Raw genomic sequence first — 16,239 nt, forward strand, 5'->3', positions numbered from 1 at the left:
AGAGGTCAGAGGAGAATGGGCCAACTGATTCAAGCTGATAGAAGAGCAACTTTGACTGAAATAACCACTCGTTACATCCGAGGTATGCAGCAAAGCATTTGTGAAGCCACAACACGCACAACCTTGAGGCGGAGGGGCTACAACAGCAGAAGACCCCACCGGGTACCACTCATCTCCACTACAAATAGGAAAAAGAGCACAAGCTCACCAAAATTGAACAGTTAAAGACTGGAAAAATGTTGCCTGGTCTGATGAGCCTCGATTTCTGTTGAGACATTCAAATGGTAGAGTCAGAATTTGGCGTAAACAGAATGAGAACATGGATCCATCATGCCTTGTTACCACTGTGCAGGCTGGTGGTGGTGGTGTAATGGTGTGGGGATGTTTTCTTGGCATACTTTAGGCCCCTTAGTGCCAATTGGGCATCGTTTAAATGCCACCAGCTACCTGAGTATTGTTTCTGACCATGTCCATCCCTTCATGACCACCATGTACCCATCCACTGATGGCTACTTCCAGCAGGATAATGCACCATGTCACAAAGCTCGAATCATTTCAAATTGGTTTCTTGAACATGACAATGAGTTCACTGTACTAAAATGGCCCCCACAGTCACCAGATCTCAACCCAATAGAGCATCTTTGGGATGTGGTGGAACAGGAGCTTGTGCCCTGTATGTGCATCCCACAAATCTCCATCAACTGCAAGATGCTATCCTATCAATATGGGCCAACATTTCTAAAGAATGCTTTCAGCACCCTGTTGAATCAATGCCACGCAGAATTAAGGCAGTTCTGAAGGCGAAAGGGGGTCAAACACCATATTAGTATGGTGTTCCTAATAATCCTTTAGGTGAGTGTATATCACAGCGACACTCATAACAGTGACAAAACAATTACATTGACAATCATGTTACGTTATTTTCAAAATGTTTCCTTTTCTTTCTCTTTCCTTCTTTAACACACTACTTCTCCGCTGCCAAGCTGGTATTTATATATATATATATATATATATATATATATATATATATATATATATATATATATATATAGATAGATAGATAGATAGATAGATAGAGGTATATATATATATATATATAGATAGATAGAGATATATATATATAGATAGATAGAGGTATATATATATATATATATAGATAGATAGAGGTATATATATAGATAGATAGATGTCATATCAATGACAAAACAATTACATTAACAATCATGTTACGTTATTTTTAAAATTTTTCCTTTTCTTTTTCGTACCTTCTTTAAAACACTACTTCTCCACTTCTTGGCCTTGGTATTCTGCTAGTATATATATATATATGACAGCAACACTCATGACAATGACAATGTCAATCATGTTATGTTATTATTAAAATGTTTCCTTTTCTTTTTCATTACTTCTTTAACACACTACTTCTCCGCTGCGAAGCGTGGGTATTTTGCTATATATATATATATCTATACTAATAAAAGGCAAAGCCCTCACTCACTCACTCACTCACTCACTCATCACTAATTCTCCAACTTCCCGTGTGGGTGGAAGGCTGAAATTTGGCAGGTTCATTCCTTACAGCTTCCTTACAAAAGTTGGGCAGGTTTTATATCGAAATTCTACGCGTAATGGTCATAACTGGAAGCTGTTTTCTCCATTTACTGTAATGGAGATGAGCTTGAACGCCGTGGGCGAGTTTAGTGTGACATCATCACGCCTCCCACGTAATCACGCAGTACATAGAAAACCAGGAAGACCTCCAAAAAGCGCTGAAGAAAACATGCATTATATAATTGAGAAGGCAGCGAAACAATAAGAAGCGAGCGAGTGACATATACAACCATGTTCATGAGTTCTGCTACTTCGGAAACAAAGCACGATGTAAACCTACACTTTAAATTAAGTTCATAGACAGGCTGCGCTGGCGTTTGTAATTTAGTGCCTGCCCATATAAGGCCGTCCGTCAGCGGCAATCCAATAGCAAACTCCCACTAAATATTCACGGGTGAAGGACTGTGTTTATGGAGAGGAAGATGAGATGGTCAGGGTGGTGTTTGACACAAACTCAGCGAAACTGCGAGAGAAAGTTTTAAGTGCCAGGACTAAGGTAACATTAAATACAGCCATGGACATAGCACGAGATGGCACCAGCACAGCTGGGAACCTTCGATGCATGTACACCGAGCAGCTCCGTGAACTGGCGCGTGCACAGATAAAAGCAACAGTTCCAAAGAGGCTGAACAAAACCAAATTACACAATTGAAAAGGCAGCAAAAATATGAAGCGTCTGATAAGCATATTCATAAATCCAGCTACTGCGGAAACAAAGCACACGTGGAAAAAGTCAATGTCCGCTAAAGGAAGACAGTGTAAAAAAACCGTGCATGCAGTGTGTCAGGTCTCAGATAAAGAAGAAGACGAGCTGTTTATTGATGCAGTAAGAAGCGAATCGATGAAAGAAACCTGTCATCTTTACAGCGATTGACAAACACGGAATGTAACTTGAACACAACACATCCTACAAATACGAACCTGATTGAAAGAAATAATGATAATCAAATCCTTGATGACAGCAACACTCAGTAACACTCACAAAACAAATACTGTATATTGACAGTCATGTTACGTTATTTTTAAAATGTTCCCTTTTCTTTTCTAGCTTTTTAACACACTACTTCTCGCTGCGATACGGGGTATATATATATATATATATATATATCCCGATCTACATACTCGAATAATGGATACTTTATTAGCCATCAATGATTGTTTTGGTAAAGCCATACTCAGTGTATTCATTAGATGAGCGGTAAAAAGTAAGAGCGAGGGAGGATGCAGGGCTGTAGTCTTGGCGTCAACTCTATCTGAATTGCGATCACATTTCAAAAAATATATCTTTTCAAGTTCTATTTAGTCCATATTTGTCAAACTCAAGGGCCACGGGCCACATCCGACCCGGTGTAATTATATCCGCCCGAGATCATTTTATATACTGTATTATTGTTATTAATGGCCCAGGTATATGAAGCGCTGGTAACACAATAAACTACAGATCCCATAATGCAGCGCTTCAGCTGCCTTGCCGAACACTTACGCGTTAATCAAGTCTACTTATGATGCTGCAAGTTATTGCGAAGCTAGCTCACACGATGCTGAGAGAAAAGTTGATTCTGAAAATAGAGCCTTTAAAACCGATGGGAGGCTGAGTATATGTTTACTGAACCCGTGTGTCTCATTTGTGGAGCTAATGTGGCTGTAATTACAGAATTTAATCTAAGACGGCACTATGAGACAAAACATCAGGGTAACCTGAATGCAATGCAGAAGATACAGAAAGCAGAAGAATTAAATAAGAATCTGACACTTCAGCGGACGTTTTACCCGTGCACAATCACAAAGTGATTTCAAGTGAAGCTGCTTTTATGGGAGACACAAATGCACCAGTGCAACTTGCCCCACTTTCCCTGTTGCCAAGTAATGTTAAACCAAGTCGTCACTACGGTGTTCCCAAATACACACTTTGCTGATAAACTGAGCGCACTGAGTTTGCACGGCGCTTTGGTGACTTTGAAGAACAAAAAAAGTCCGTCTACATGCGGCTCGAACCTTGTGCATGTTTGGTAGCACATATCTGTGTGAGAAGCTCTTCTCAGTGATAAAGACTAACAAAACAGCACACAGGAGTCGCCTCACTGATGAGCACCTGCAATCCATCCTGAGAATCTCCACAACACAGAACCTCACACCAAACATAAACGAACCTGTTGCCAAAAAAGATGCCAGGCGTCCAGCTCTAAAATGACATATGAGCAAAGACAACTGAATGATTTGATTTGTTATTGCTGAAAGGAACACATTTTATTTATATTTCCAGGTTTTGTTATGCAGCATGTTCATATTTGAATTTGTATAATTTTGACAGGATATATTTTTATGGAGAGCAAAATCTTTTGGGATATTTAAAATCTAAGTTTATTTTTATATAAAATTACATAAGAGTAAAGAAATTTGAATGTTTGTTCTTTTAATGTTTACTTTATTTCTAACTTGTATAATTTAGACAGGATATATTTTTATGGAGAGCAAAATATTATAAGTTGTTTAAGGTTTGAGTTGATTTATTCAGGAATAATATTCCTGTCTGTTTTTACCATTCCTACCAAAGATATTTCTGTCGACTAAATAAAAATTCCTTCTATTTAAAATTTAAATAGAACTTGAACAAATCGATAGTTCATAATATCCACGCAGACTTGCACGTAAGAGCGGGAGTTATCCGTTTTAACAAGCAGCGTATTGCACTGATCTGAAATAGCTGTGTGTGTATATATGTAGATATGTATGTATATGTATATATATGTTTATATATGTGTGTGTGTATGTATATATATATATATATATTTGTGTGTATATATGTGTGTGTATGTATGTATGTGTGTATGTATATGTATGTGTATATATGTAGATATATATGTATGTATATATGTGTATATGTATAGATATGTATATATATATGTTTATGTGTGTGTGTGTAAATATATATATATATATATATATATGACAACAACACTCATCACTCACAACAGTGACAAAACAATTACATTGACAATCATGTTACGTTATTTTCAAAATGTTTCCTTTTCTTTTCATTGCTTCTTTAACACACTACTTCTCAGCTGCAAAGTGCGGTATTTTGCTAGTATATATATATATATATATATATATATATATATATATATATATATATATATATATATATTGAATGACCTCCAAAGAGCTGAGACTTTTGATCACGTGAACGTGTTTGCAAAAAGTGGCGTCTCCTGCCCTACAAAACTCGAGCAGCCGGTGCACGCACATAGCTGTGCTGGCCTTTGAGACGCTGACTGCGCTTCTGCCTTAAGTCAAAGTGAGCACTTTTAATTTTTTTCATCCTCCCCCTGAGCTATAGCCCAGACAAGTGCAAACACGGGATCCCTTTTCTACACCGCGGGAAAATAATATTAAGGTGCTTCGCACTTTCTTTTGCACGTATACGATTATGAGGTCGTCAACTCGGATTATGAAGACACGCACAGGAGTGGAGGACCGACAGTGCCATCACAGCTGATTAATGGCTGGGACGTCTCACCAGTCTACACAAGACCCACTGCGACTGTCCCCAAAAGGCGCTCATATCGTCCAGCTTAAGACGTCTCTCTACACTATATAAAAGAAAAAGGCAACTTTCCTTTCTTTACACCTTTTTTCCTTTTATCCCAAACCAATGCCTTTCTCTCTTAACACTGCAGAGGACACAAAACTAATTTTCTTTAATTGCTGGTAATGCCGGTAAGGCACATTACCAGAGGCAGAAATTTGGACGTTCACATGGAAAATGTAATTTCTATACCACAGCCATTGTGTAGCGCCTTTCAAAAGGGATCTACTATCGACAGATGATCCATATATGTTTTAGCTGCTGTTAGTACTACTTACCTGTTGTGTTACAGTCTTTAAAATGTAGTTTACCCGAAACCACTCCAGTAGTGCTCAATGTAGCTTTACTTCTTAAAACATTAATGTTTTACTTTTTAATAACTTATAGACTACATTTTATTATTTTTCCCTTGCGCTTAGTGACCTAAGCTATACACAGACATATAGACACATACATATATATAGACATATCACCTCATAATCACCTGTGTGTATGTTTGTATGTATGTTAATATATATATATATATACACACACACACACACACACATATATATAATTTGTGTGTGTGTGTGTATATATGATGTACATAGGTATGTATATATATATATGTGTATATGTAGATATGTATATAGATATGAAGATATGTATGTGTATATATATGTATATATGTATGTATATATATATATATATATATATATATATATATATATATATATATATATATATGTAGACACAAACTAATTATGACAGCAGCAATCCAAGCTGTGAGAAAACAGTAAAAAGGAGGCGTGTCAGACGTCGTGGTACATTTTCTGATGCAGCTACCGAAAACAACTTTGTGACGCTGCCACCAAATACACAAAACAATTACTTTGACAATCATGTTACATTATTTTTAAAATGTTTCCTTTTTTTTTCATAACTTCTTTAACACATGACATCGCTATGAAGCTGGTATTTTGCTATATATATATATATATATCACAGCGACACTCATAACAGTGACAAAACAATTACATTGACAATCATGTTACGTTATTTTCAAAATGTTTCCTTTTGTTTCTCTTTCCTTCTTTAACACACTACTTCTCCATGCCAAGCTGGTATTTTGCTATATATATATATATATATATATATATATATATATATAGATAGATAGATAGATAGAGGTATATATATATATAGATAGATAGAGATATATATATAGATAGATAGAGGTATATATATATATATATATAGATAGATAGATAGAGGTATATATATAGATAGATAGATGTCATATCAATGACAAAACAATTACATTAACAATCATGTTACGTTATTTTTAAAATTTTTCCTTTTCTTTTTCGTACCTTCTTTAAAACACTACTTCTCCTCTGCGAAGCGCGGGTATTCTGCTAGTATATATATATATATGACAGCAACACTCATGACAATGACAATGTCAATCATGTTATGTTATTATTAAAATGTTTCCTTTTCTTTTCATTACTTTAACACACTACTTCTCCGCTGCGAAGCGTGGGTATTTTGCTATATATATATATCTATACTAATAAAAGGCAAAGCCCTCACTCACTCACTCACTCACTCACTCATCACTAATTCTCCAACTTCCCGTGTGGGTGAGAAAACAGTAAAAAGGAGGCGTGTCAGACGTCGTGGTACATTTTCTGATGCAGCTAGACGAAAACAACTTTGTAACGCTGCCGCCAAATACAGAAAACAATTACTTTGACAATCATGTTACGTTATTTTTAAAACGTTTACTTTTCTTTTTCATAACTTCTTTAACACACGACTTCGCTGTGAAGCGCGGGTATTTTGCTATATATATATATATATATATATATATGTATTATATATATATATACTGTATATATATATATATAACAGCAACACTCATAACAGTGGTATATAGAGGTATAGAGGTATATATATAGATAGATAGATGTCATAACAGTGACAAAACAATTACGTTGACAATCATGTTACGTTATTTTCAAAATGTTTCCTTTTCTTTTTCTTTACTTCTTTAACACACTACTTCTCTGCTGCGAAGCGCGGGTATTTTGCTAGTTAGTATAGATATATGTGAGCTATAGAGATATTATGGAGTTTATTTTTGAGTCACTGATGGAATATAGTATTAATTTTACTTTTTTAGTTTTGAAATATAATTTGTTTAATGTTATTAGAAGCCTCTAGGCATGTCCCATTAAAAATAAGCAAAAAGAAAACCAATAACAATTACAGCCAACATGGCGTCACTTATGAACAGACTGAAATTCTATAAGGGATCATATGTTTTTGATACGTCTGTCTTTAGTCCTGGAGATCGGTAAAAAAAGTTGCTGGTTGAGCAAATTCACCTTCATATACCTCACTAACAACATATAGAACTAGAATCTCTTATGATATTATTGTAAAATTCTGAAGAATTGTCTCTATTATCCCACAATAAATCAGTTTTTTCTTCACAAGCCTTATGTTCTGACTGCCCATATTCAGCTTGCAGTATCGCTACTAACAGTGTTTTAGTTTTTATCCTTGATCTTGTTAATTTTATATCCATTTATGAAAATAATTTTTTATTAATAGTGTTTTGTCATTGTTTCAGTTTTTCTTTATAAAAATAACCTTTGATCACATAGTAAATCACAGGTGGTAATTGACCTGACATATTTGTAGTTTAAAGTCTAATGCCTATTAATGTCTAATATAATTTTTTTAATGCAAGTTCAAAACCCCCCGTGACATGTTTTCATGTAGAACAGAGAGAAGAAAGAGAGTATAATTTTTTCTCACCCTTCATTACAAAGTAAATGGAGTAAGTAATATCATTAAAAAAATGTCATTTTTGGTTGGAGTATTCCTTTAAATACTGCCATTATGTGTCTACTAAATTAACATGCCATTTCAGTGCAGGAAAATGGTTAATTGGTAAAATCCCTTTCATGTAGTTTTGAAAGGTACAGCCTACAACAAGCAAATTTTAGACATACTTGCAAGTTATTTCTAATCTCCTATGTAGTACCATAAATTCTGTTCTGCTTTGTGTAATGAAAAAATACCATTTTTAATGTTTCATTTTACTCTGCTTGAGCAAATGCAGATTATTGCCATTAAGGGAGAGCTTGCATAAATGCATTTTATGGAGATAATATCTATTTTTTACATTAATGTATACATTAATTATATTAACAAATCATTGGACAGAAAATTATAATTACTGTGTTATCACAGTGTTGTAATATCAGTGCCAATAATTTGGAAAAGCTTCTTAAAAATACATGGAAAAAACAAGAACTTAGATTAACTGAGAAACAAATTATGCTATGCAGCTGACCTTGGTTTCCACCCTTTTAAAACTTGGCATTAGTTTCCATTCTAAATTGGAAAAAATTGTCCTTGATTTATTTTAGAATGTATGTGATTGCTGTTTTGATACAGCTGTTAGAATAATTCCTACACTCTAACTTGCAGGGCTTTCTAATTGTTATAGTTTAATGAGGGAAAAAAACTAGACATGAATATCCTGTTTGGTTATAGTCTGACACCATTTATCCTCACCATATGTTGTCCAGACATCCCAGAAGCAATAAATTAAATTTAAGATTTTGAAAAGCCATTTGTCTTCATAAAATATTCCCCTGAACTTGACATTTTGATCTTTTTCTAATTTCAGTTGGTCATTTTGGCTTGAAAAAGGACAGAGGTTGTGTTTCCTGGTGTAGGGGAGGAGAGGAGTACCTGCAGAGGCCTGGGGAGCTTCTTTGAATCGAACAGATGGATGAAACGTCCTGGTGTGCTTCTCTCTTTAAGTAAAGTATGTATGAGTTACATTTAATGAATAGTATTGCATTCATCAAAGTGGTAGAGTGATTATTATACATTCAATTTAGCAATAATTAAGATACTAATCTTAAAGTTCTATTAACCCAAATTTAATAGCAACAAACCAAACAAAATAAGAAAACCTAAGCAAAAATTCCCGAAACCAAACAAACAAATTTACGAAAACAACCCAGAAAAACAAAACTGTGAAAATGGGAAGCAACACTGAATTGTAATTGACCAACCTTGGGACAAAAACCCAAATAGAACAGAAAACTAAAAGAAAAGTTAAAAATTTCAAAACAAACCAGAAGGTATAGGAGAAAAATCAAAGTACTGAACTCAAAGGGTAAGAACTAAATCTGTAAATAAGTACTGTATACACAATTCAAATCTGAGGGCAGAAAACACTGAAATCAAAATCTGGAAAGGAGCTTGACACTTCAAGGGGACACATGGCAATGCTTCAGCAATGAAATAATGCTAGAGTCTACTCTTTTCTTTACCCTTAGGTGATATCACTAATTTAGCAGCAGCAGCATCTGAGAATAACTAAGGGATTAAATTCCCTTTGGCTATAGTCTTAATTGCAAAGGAGGAAAATGATTAACTAAAAGGGCATAATTATAAAATTAAAAGGGAAGAAGACAGAAAAGAAAGACAGCAGTACTTATGCTTTTTTGCTTCAGTTTCATATACTAACTGGGTATTTTATTGAGTGCCGCTGCCATTCTTAATTATTTGTGTGTTTGTACATCCCCCACCTGTGTTTCAGTACATCAGATATTCAGCAAAAGTTTCCAGCAGATGGCTGTGACTGCCAGCAAAGTAGTACATTTCATTTAAAATTGGCAGTAGTTTTCAGCTATTAAACATTTTACAATGGCTGTCTTATTATCATCAATTTCCGTTTACTTCATGTTTGACTTTTATTAAATGAAGAGGTACTTAACATCAGTCAGGCATGGGCAAGCATTTTCAATAGTAACTGATTTACATGAGTAATGGTACAGTATATACAGTATTTCCGTCTTCAATACCTCTTATGTGAATATTGTATTACAAATGAATTAACCCCTGCTTTGATGATCAAATATTTATTTATTTTTCCTTAGGGTTTATGCATGGCCTTAGTGCTTTGTGTCAGAAAACAGCTGAGCTTTCAGGTCTGTTCTCCCTTCCTAGCAACCCTCTACAGAAAAGACAGGCAGAGAACACATCACCTAAAATTCCTAGTGACAGTTTTCAATTGCTACTCCATGACACTAGAAACTAAAATTAGTCACAGGAAAAAGGACTAGTCCAAAAATGACCTTGGGTCAGGGGAAGCTAAGGACCAGAAAAGCTTTTTAGAGTGAATGATTAAGTGTCAGACTGTTCATCTCTTCCAGATTGACATGTGTTTCTGGGAATTGCCACACCCGTGTACAGTACTAGCAGGGGATGAACTCGGAAGTGGCATTTTTTTTTTGTAAATTCAGACATCTTCTTTAAAAATAATGAGAACCTTAAGAAAGATAGATTGAGTCAGATCGCAGAAGGGAAAAGCAAGGTTTCTGGTGTGACACAAGAACCTGGTAGTTGCTTTGTCCTGACAAATGAGCTGTGATGATATATATCTGCCAGTATATTTTTACCTATTGTAAAGGACGAGCAGAGACAGTATGAAGTGTTGGGGTTTTCCGGCCCCGTATATTCTACAGAAAAAATAACACAAGTCAAAATCATAAACTTTAGAAGTTCATAACGTGACGCCGAGTCCTGGCGTCGCGCCATTTTATTGGGGAGGAGCCGGAAGTGGAAGAATGCTGGGAAGGTCCGTGAGGGAGGATGGGAAGGATGACGTCAGGGGCAAGATGGCGGAGGAAGGGCGGAAGTGCCGCACTGCGGTCAAACCCGGCTACGGAGGAGGGAGGTCTTTTTTCCTACAAGGAAGCAGAGGGAGAAAGTTAATCCCCCGCCATTCCCTGCCGGCGAATGTTTTCCCAGATGCTTCAATCCGTCCGCTGCCTCCTACTGCTCGCGTCGCGTGACACGATCCCCCCCTTAGCCCAGGACCGTCAGGTCGGGCGGACCTAACCGAGAGGTCGTGAATACGGGAGAGGGCATCAGCATTGGCCTGAAGGGTGCCCCGCCGATAAGTGACAGTGAACTTATACGGCTGTAGGTCCAGAAACCACCTAGTGACCCGCAAATTCGACTCTTTGTGTATTGACATCCACTGAAGTGCAGCGTGATCTTTCACCAGAGTGAATTCGCGACCCAGCAGGTAATAACGGAGGTGGGTCACTGCCCACTTAATGGCCAAGGCCTCCCTCTCCACCGCCGCATACCGAGTCTCCCGGTCCATCAGTTTCCGGCTAAGGTACATCACAGGGTGTTCAACACCATCAACGCTTTGGCTCAGCACGGCACCCAGGCCTGTGTCCGAAGCATCGGTCTGGAGGATAAACGGGAGCCCAAAATCGGGCATCCGCAATACAGGTGCCGACGTTAGGGCCTTTTTTAAGTCACTGAACGTGTGTTCTGCCTTGTCGGTCCACACTACGTATAGGGGAGCGCCCTTTTTTGTCAGGTTAGTCAAGGGTGCCGCTCTTTCGGAGAAACGGGAACAAACCGGCGGTAGTACCCGCAAGCCCCAAGAAAGTCTGCACCTGCCTCTTGGTATTCGGACGGGCCATTCTAAGATGTCTTTAACTTTGGAGCCCTGTGGCCGCACCTGTCCTTGTCCCACGAGGTAGCCTAAATACTTGGCCTCCTTTAAGCCAAAGAAACATTTTCGGGGGTTTATGCGGAGGCTGGCTTTAGCCAGTGTTCTGAGGACAGCTGCAACCCGCAATAGATGCTCCTCCCAGGTGCCGGAATAGATGACGACGTCATCCAGGTAGGCGGCAGTATAGGACTGGTGGGGCTTCAGCACTCTGTCCACCAGACGTTGGAAGGTGGCCGGCGCCCCGTGCAGCCCAAATGGGAGGACCTTGTATTGCCAGTGCCCGCTAGGGGTGCTAAAGGCTGTTTTTTCTTTTGCGGATGCCGTTAAGGGAATTTGCCAATACCCTTTGTCATGTCAAGGGTGGTCAAATACCGAGCCGCGCCCAGCCGCTCCAGAAGGTCGCCAATGCGGGGCATCGGGTAGGCATCGAACTTGAGTCCTGATTCAGGCGTCTAAAGTCGTTACAGAACCTCCAGGAGCCGTCCGGCTTGGAGACGAGGACAACAGGGCTGGACCAGGGACTATGGCTCTCCTCAATTATGTCCATGTCCAACATACGTTGCACCTCCAGTTCAACCTCTGCGCGCTTTGCCTCCGGGAGCCTATAGGGCCTCTCCCGGACGATTACCCCGGGGTCCGTGACTATATCGTGGGCAATCAGCGAGGTCCGGCCGGGTGATTCGCTTACCACTTCGGGGATGGCTCGGAGTGTCTGGATTAACTCCTGCCGCTGCTTGGGTGTCAGCTCTTCGCCGAGGTTGAGGGCAGTCGTGCTTGAGAAAAGGGAGAGTGACCTATGGGAGCCGGGCAGCTCCTCCCTATCCTTCCAAGGTTTCAACAGGTTAACATGATAGATCCTCTCACTCGGTCGACGCATTGGGTTGTTTCACCAAATAGTCGACGCAGTCCTTTCTCTCCTTAACCTCGTAAGGCCCTTGCCAGTGAGCGAGCAGCTTAGAGTGGGAGGTAGGGATGAGAACCATAACCCGGTCCCCTGGGCGGAACTCCCTGAGGACAGAGTTGCGGTTGTAACACCGGGCCTGCGCTGCTTGCGCACGAGTCACGTGTTCTTTTAGGAGGGGCCTGATTTTTGTGAGTCGATCGTGCAGTTGCGCTACGTACTCTAAAATATTGGAGGAGGGAAGGGCCTCAGCCTCCCAGCCCTCTTTTAGGATGTCGAGGGGTTGTCGCCCATATAACAATTCAAACGGGGAGAAGCCCGTAGAGGCCTAAGGTACCTCCCGATAGGCAAAAAGCACGAGCGGGAGGAGCTGGTCCCAGTTCCTGCCGTCCGCTGACCACCTTGCGTAGCATCTGTTTAAGCGTCTGATTAAAACGTTCCACCAGCCCGTCCGTTTGCGGGTGATAGACAGACGCTTTCAGGTGCTTTATCTGCAGTAATTTGGCTACCTCCCTGAACGTATCCGAAGTAAAGGGCGTACCCTGGTCCGTGAGGACTTATTTGGGTATGCCTACTCGGGAAAACACGTTAACCAATTCCCGTGCGATGCTTTTAGAATTAGCGGAGCACAGAGGAACCGCCTCTGGGTACCGGGTAGCATAATCCACCATGACTAGTATATACTTGTGGCCACGGTTTGAGGGCTCCAAGGGTCCTACCAAGTCGACCCCTATTCTTTCAAAGGGGACATCGATGAGGGGTATAGGGACAAGAGGAGCACGGTCCTTTCTAGGAATCTGGCGGATCTGGCACTCCGGACAGGACTGACAGAAACGCCGAACCTCCTCATTGATCCCCGGCCAGTAAAACCGGAGCTTAATCCTCTCCAGTGTTTTTCGCCCCGAGGTGGCGCTAGGAGGTGAGCGTCGCCAACTCGCATACCTCCCGCCGGAAGGTACGCTGAATTAGCAGCAACTTCCGCACCTCGCCTCATGGGTTGCCACCGGTACAACAGATCGTTCTCAAGGACAAAGAAGGGCTCACGCGGTGTGGAACCGTCCGCTTGTGTGCTGTTAGGCAGAACGACAGCATTCCGGGCGAAGCGCAGGAGTCATCATTCCACTGCTCCCTCTTAAAGGAGGCAGGCGTGGACCTGAACTGATGGTCCAGGCCGCCGAGGGTCTTGTGGCCTGGGCCCGGAAGAGTTCCTGGCTAGTCCCTTCCCGGCGGAATCTTCCGGTCGGGTCCGTAGCCGCGAAAGGTCCCCGAGGCACCAGCGCCATTAGGGCCTGCCCTTGTGCACGGCGTGGAGACCGCGGGAGGGGTGCCACTGCCCCTCATAACAAGATCCAATAAGGCCCCGGGAGCGGTAGATGTCTTACCGCTGATTCTTTTAGACCAGTCTTGTCCCAAAATCACTGGGAAGGGGGGTTCCGGCAGCACAGCGACCGTCATTTGAGTTGGTTCCCCCCTCCAGGTGAGATAACAGCGAGCGGAACGATATGACCTAGTCCCCCCATGCACACAATTGACCAACAAGCGTTGGTTTATCCACTGTCGCGGTAAGACAAAACGGCGAGCTACAATGGTAATGTTGCTGCCGGAGTCAAACAAAGCCACCACGGCATGCCCATTTAACAATACCACTCCCGTGTTCGGACTCGCCAAGGGATGCAGCGGGGTACAGTACCTCTCCGACGACGTCCAGGTGCAGTCCATGGGTTCTGGAGCGATGTTGTGGGGGCAGGTTGGCAGCAGGTGGCCGGTCTCGCCACACTTGTAACAGCGCGGTGGGCCCGGCTTTTCTCTGGTTCTCGGCGGTGCTTCTGCAGCACGTCGAGAGGGCTCGGGGGTGGCCGCCCGTCCCTGTCGGTTCCCCGAGCAGGCCTTTCTGACCCGCCGAGTCGGAGGACCGCCAGCTGACGCTCCAGGACGTCCAGGAGGCCTGGCATATCCTTATAGGCGTGTCCCCGACCTGCTGGGCGAGGAACTGGGCAGCGAGTTGACCAGGCCTTCACAGGCCACCTGCTCCACCACTCTCCGCGCTTGGGGTCCTTCTGGCCGTAGCCAGCCCCATCTTACCCCAGAACTCGAACGCCTGGGCGCTGGCAGGCTTTTCGGGGTCAAAGACCCAGTTCCGCCATTCAGCCGCCTGCTGGCCCGGGGTGATGCCGTAGCGCGCCAGTATTTCTGGTTTGAGGAGGTCGTAATTGGCGGCCTCCTCCTCAGGAAGGTCATAATAGGTCCCTTCAGATAGGGCGCCAATATGGACGCCCACTCGCCCGCTGCCACTCGTTCCGGGTGGCCGTCCGTTCGAAGACGCCTAGGTAGGCCTCGATGTCTTCTGAAGCGCTCATCGGGACCAAAGGAGGAGGCGTCTGCTTGGGCGGGTCTGGCCTTACCCGCTGGGCCTCTGCCAACCTGGCCTTCGTGGCTTCCAGCTCCATCGTGGTGGCGGCTTGCGCCTGCTGCAGCGCCTGGAGCCGGGCGTCCATGCTTTGCAGCACGGTGTTCAGGTCCTGTCCCTCCGTCATATTTCCGGGATTTCTCTATCCTGCCGGCTACGCCAGATGTAAAGGACGAGCAGAGACAGTATGAAGTGTTGGGGTTTTCTGGCCCCGTATATTCTACAGAAAAAATAACACAAGTCAAAATCATAAGCTTTAGAAGTTCATAACGCGACGCCGAGTCCTGGCGTCGCGGCCATTTTATTGGGGAGGAGCCGGAAGTGGAGGAATGCTGGGAAGGTCCGTGAGGGAGGATGGGAAGGATGACGTCAGGGCAAGATGGCGGAGGAAGGGCGGAAGTGCCGCACTGCGGTCAAACCCGCTACGGAGGAGGGAGGTCTTTTTTCCTACTAGGAAGCAGAGGGAGAAAGTTAATACCCCGCCATTCCCTGCCGGCGAATGTTTTCCCAGATGCTTTCGAATCCGTCCGCGGCCTCCTACTCGCGCGTGCGTGACACTATTATTCATTTATAGTCTTGCAATGCAAATGAATGTACAATTGTGTCATTAATTTAGGAGTGAAGGATAAGAGAGTGGTTTCTCATTTTCAGTCACTGTGTTGGATTACAAATAAACCTTGGAACTTGTTTTCACAGTTTTATTATTTGAGGTGTAATTTAATATAACTAAAATGATATTACTAATAATGTGTATATATATATGTATATATATACATACTGTATATATATACATATATATATATATATATATATATATATATATATATATATATATACATACATACAGTCATGGCCGAAATTATCGGCACCCCTGGAATTTTCCCAGAAAATGCACCATTTCTCCTAGAACATTGTTGCAATTACAAATGTTTTGGTATACACATATTTATTTCCTTTATGTGCATTGGAACAACACAAAAAAACAGAGAATAAAGCCAAATCTGAAATCATTTCACACAAAACTCAAAAACCAGGCTGGACAAAATTATTGGCACCCTCAACTTAATATTTGGTTGCACGCCCTTTGGAAAAAATAACTGAAATCAAGCACTTCCTATAACCATCAACAAGCTTGTTAACCTCTCAACTGGAATTTCCGACCACTCTTCATTTGCAAACTG

General features: G+C 41.6%; 1 protein-coding gene across 1 annotated transcript in view; it reads left to right on the forward strand.

The window, feature by feature from the left end:
- ppp2r3a (protein phosphatase 2, regulatory subunit B'', alpha) overlaps positions 1 to 16,239 on the forward strand; it is a 230,030-nt gene that overhangs the window by 99,331 nt on the left and 114,460 nt on the right. The window contains exon 2 of the mRNA XM_039761539.1: positions 8,889 to 9,029. The gene's annotated coding sequence lies outside the window, so the exon portion shown is untranslated. The remainder of the gene's footprint in view (positions 1 to 8,888; positions 9,030 to 16,239) is intronic.

This window comes from Polypterus senegalus, chromosome 1 (assembly GCF_016835505.1).
Source record: "Polypterus senegalus isolate Bchr_013 chromosome 1, ASM1683550v1, whole genome shotgun sequence".
In the NCBI taxonomy this organism is placed as follows: Eukaryota; Metazoa; Chordata; class Cladistia; order Polypteriformes; family Polypteridae; genus Polypterus; species Polypterus senegalus.